Here is a 4776-nt window from a genome sequence, read left to right as displayed (position 1 = left end):
AATGCTAATGATCCATGCTAGCCAGTAAAACCCTGAAAAATCATCCCAACATTAGTTGGTGTAAATTTGGGGCAGGACTATCTATAATGGCAGATAGAGGAGGTGCTTTTATCTGTTTGTATAAAGTCTTTAAATTAACAGTTCTGTTGGTAAAGCTAATGTTTCAGTTCAGTTGTACTTCCTCAAAGTATCATTTCTTCCCCTAGTATTAATTCAAGAAAAACTAGAAACAAGAAGAAAATGCTTTCAGTGACTCGTGACATAAATGTTACGATACATTTGTTATACACATACAGCGACGCAGAGCTTGTGAAAAACAGTGCTCTGAAATAAATGTTTTATGGCCTATTTAGGGCACATGAATGAAAATATTCTTCAAAGGGACCCTTTCAGGACCTTTTTTTTCTATATCGCAGTTCATATCTGCAGCGAAGAGGCCTTTGTAAGGATACCGGATTCCGCCTAATGTTCCATGAAGACCATGGTGAATTTATATTGATGGGACTGTTGACTCTGAACTCCATCGCCATGATTTTTTCATAAGCCATGGGGAACAAGAAGTCAGTCAGCTGACAGGTGTTAACACTGAGAATAGCGCTGTGAATAAGAAATGGGACACGCATAAGTGCGCGGCTGGATTTTCGCTCTCTGAGCGTCTTCAGAACTTGTGTTTTTCTGTGTGCACTGTTAAGAGTATAGCTAGAGGTTTTACTGGGACTTTGTAAACACCACAATGCATGTCAAATAGGATGAGTCTTGATAGCTGCAAAAACACAGGACCGTTCCTGGCTTATTATCTTTTAGACAAGCTCTGCGTATGCGTTCCTGAATTTCAGCACAGACAAGTCCACTTGGGAGAGCATTGATTATTTTGCCATGAGCCGGAGAGAGCAAGCGAGAGAGGTGTGATTTTTCTTTTGTACTCCACTCCAAAAAATAAACAAAAAAAATAAATATTTGTGCAGGCATGTCAGAGGGGGGCAAATACAGTGTGTGTTTATGAGGGTTAGTGTCACAGCAGCACTCCTCTGAGGAACAGTCTGGCAACCCCAGGCTGAGCCGCGTTCTCACTAGTCAACTTTACTGCCTTCATTTGGGCTGACGAATGGCTGGCTGACTTATCAGCTCCTCGGCCTGCCGGCTGTAGTGAGTCCCAGGAGCTCAGAAGGACCCGCTGCCTCTGGCCCGATACATCTGCCTCGCATTTCGTTTTCTCTGGCTGCAGCGACAGGAAGGGGGGAGGCCGGCGCTTGTGAGGACGACTTCAAGAGTCGGGCTTCCTGCAGCTGTTCTGTCGTTCAGCGCCTACCCATGGGCTCTTGCTTTGCTCAGCAAACATACATCAGACAGATATTAGAGTAATCCAAAAGTAATACATTACCCGGTGTGCCAGGGGGACGCTCTGCCGGTAATGGATGCCTGTGCCGCCCATCCCCTCTGTCAGCCACTTCACGGCTCCATGAAATTCTCCCGCTAAACCTTTTTGCTTATGTCATTACCTGAATTTATTTGGAAGTAATGCAGCCGGTATTTTATTCTTAATCACACTGCCCAAAGGATTGAGACATATTTTCGAAAGCAAAATACAGTTTGCATGCTCTTATGAAAGCAATATATTACCTGAGCACTTAGCAACCCAGAGAGAGGAAATAAAACTAGCCACAGGATTCTTGTAGTATGCTTATAAGACTATATTACTATCTCGCCGCAGCCCCCTGTGGGCCCGAGGCTGTGCGTTATGGCAAGTACTCCATCTGTGATTGCATATTTTACCCTCAGGTTATTACAATTCAGATTTGTTTGCACCAATTTACCATTTATTGTATTTTATTGTTCACACTCTATAAAACACTCTTAAACATGCTCTGTGGACTAGTTCGTCTCTCGCTCTGAGAGGTGTTATCAGATCAAAGTTGCAAATTGAGTTGCGTGCGTGCGAGAGGCTAACGTTGTTTTCCATACGGCAGGCAAATAAGGGGACGGCAAACTCGTAGGCAGTCTCAGACACCAAAAGGAAGATGATCGCTCTGAAAGGCCCCCTTGACATCTCCACATATGGAGGGCCATATGTTTTCTTGATAGACAAGCAGGGGCGAGCGCAGCACAGCAAAGCACAAACAAGTTCTTGGCACTTGGAGCACTCCGCCTCTGAACAACTGAAACACAACAACAAGAGATTCACAAGTGTGCTTAGCATAGAGCTTAAGGGAGGGTTCATATCCACAGCCGAAGTCTACTAGATCAAAATAGACAGAGGAGAATATGATACGCTTATTAAGTGACATGCACACTGTATGTATCGCTTGTGTAGTGTAGGTATTTGTAAGTATAATATGCCTCTAAAATTCTAAAAAAAAATCTAAAAATCTGCCTCTAAAAGTCATTAGGTTTAGGGTATAGGGGTGGGTTAGGGGCTCAAAAACATTAATATAATTGTAAAATATAAATATATTTATATTTTAAATATACACTACAAGTTAATTTAAAAAAATGAAATTATTTGTATTCAGTAATGATGCATTAAATTGATCAAAAGTGACAGTAAATACATATTTTAAAAAAATACATTCTTTTGAACTTTCTATTCATCAGAAAATCCACAATAATACACAGCACTGTTTTCAACAAAAACATGACAACAATAAGAAATATTTTTCTGCACCAAATCAGCATATTAAAATGGATTATGATCAAGTGACACTGAAGACTGGAGTAATGATGCTGAAATTCAGCTTTGTATAACAGGAATGAAAAAAAAAGCTGTTTTACTGGACTTTAATCAAATAAATGCAGCCTTGGTGAGCATAAGAGACTTTTGTCAAAAACATTTAAGAGAGATTCCTTTCAGAGATTAAAAAAATATGATCCAACCCCCAATTTTTGAACAGTATTGTAAATTATTCATAAATATTTTTACATTTTAGATGCTGTCATTATGTCTATATTGTATGTTTCAGTCTAGAAAAGGATTTAAACGTTAAAACAGCAAAAGTAAGTTTACCAATTTGTACTGGTAAAATAAGATAAAATTAAGGCAATAGTGGCAGGTAACCATTTTTGTTACAGTGCAGCTTATGAGTTTAAGTGTATATGTCTGTGTGTGACATTTATCATGCCCCTGTCGTCCAAAAACAAAAACTGGGTTGAAGATAGACAGTGTGTAAATAGACAGCTGGATCACTAACATCCATCCAAAACTTGAGCACTTGTAGGGGCTGTAGAGAGCCAGTCTGTTGTTTCCTGCTCCGTATGGGGGATGTGTTAGCTTCCTCTCTTACCCATGTTAGTTCTCCTCAGAGCTGAGTAGAGTCTGTGAGACTGACAGCCCTGCTGATGAGACGATGGCATCAGAAAGCATCGTCTGACAGCTTCTGCTTGACAGGCTTCCTGTCTGAATTTGTGGCGGCTCCCAGTTCTCCTTCTCACAGCCCTGCAGAAGGAAGAGACATCCCTGGACGAGGGGCAGGGTGAGGCTGTCACTACCTGACAAGTTTTTGGTCATGATGGAGCAGGAAATCATAATTGTTCACAGCATTATTGACAGCATATATACATACTGTATATGCAGTTGTTTTTAAGTTGATGATCTGAATAAATGATGTCCAGCTTTCTAGCAGTGTAGAAAATGACGAAAGAGGCAACCTAAATCATTTCCTGGTGTACTTAATGATTTTCTAAAAGCGTGGATGCGTCATGTGTACTGAGACAGGATGTTTGTTTTGAACTGGGTTTGAGTGAGGACTGTCAATTGGCATCTCAGTGCCATATGTTAAAATGACAGGCCCGGAGAGAACAAATACATCAATCATAACGCTGTCAGCACTGAAACACACTCCAAAGCAAATACTTTCTATTATACAGGTTGCAGCAACACATGCAATTTACAAATCTGCAGGAAAGCTTTAGCATGTCCATATTTCCAGCGTCCAGATGGAGGATAGTTCATGCCACAGCAGAGCTCTTGGGTTTTAGCCGTGCCTTTAAATCTACTCAAAGCATTAGTCTTGTTGCTAACCACCACCATAACAGTGTCTAGAATTTTCATGAAAATTAACTCTTTTTCCTAAAGCATTTACAGTGTCTAACTTGCATTTAAACAATTTATAAATAGATGTTTTTTTTTAATTTTTTTTATCTGAATTAGACTTTGTACAGTACATCTTTCCTGTAATATGCATGAAGTGTCCAAATTCCACACATATTACAGCTGGGTAAAATAACATTTGAATTAACATTTAAAATGTTTTAATTAATTAATAAAATAATTAATTTCTGAGATTAATATGGGCCATGAATTTTGGCAAAAAAAAAAAAAAAAATGTAATTGATTAATCTAGCATCTGTTCTTCACTTCCTGAGGTTATGTTTATGTTTTTCCTCTCTTCCTGTGATTAGCATCATATGCTAGATGAGAAAAAACACTGGAAATAGATCTGAACATTCAATATGGCAGCTCTGGTAAAGTACGTCCCACCTTCTAAATAAAAGAGCCAGTCTCCAATCGGCATCTAAACTGCCATGTGCATTGGCTGGATCGGTCTAAACTATATAGCATTTAAGGTTATTTGAGGGTAGTGTGACCTCAAGTGGAGTCGGAAAAAACATTGATATGAGCACATGAATGACCAAACAAATTCGTATTTGCAAACGGCAGACTTAGCCTCCTAGATGATACCTGAACATGCAATCCACAGTTATGATGTTGGCCAGAGTGTGTTGATTCGAAACATGGTGGAACTATAATATAGATCATATCTATAACTATATTGATATCAG

The sequence above is a fragment of the Cyprinus carpio genome, chromosome A13, assembly GCF_018340385.1.
Source record: "Cyprinus carpio isolate SPL01 chromosome A13, ASM1834038v1, whole genome shotgun sequence".
NCBI classification, from domain to species: Eukaryota; Metazoa; Chordata; class Actinopteri; order Cypriniformes; family Cyprinidae; genus Cyprinus; species Cyprinus carpio.
This window is presented reverse-complemented; position numbering follows the sequence as displayed.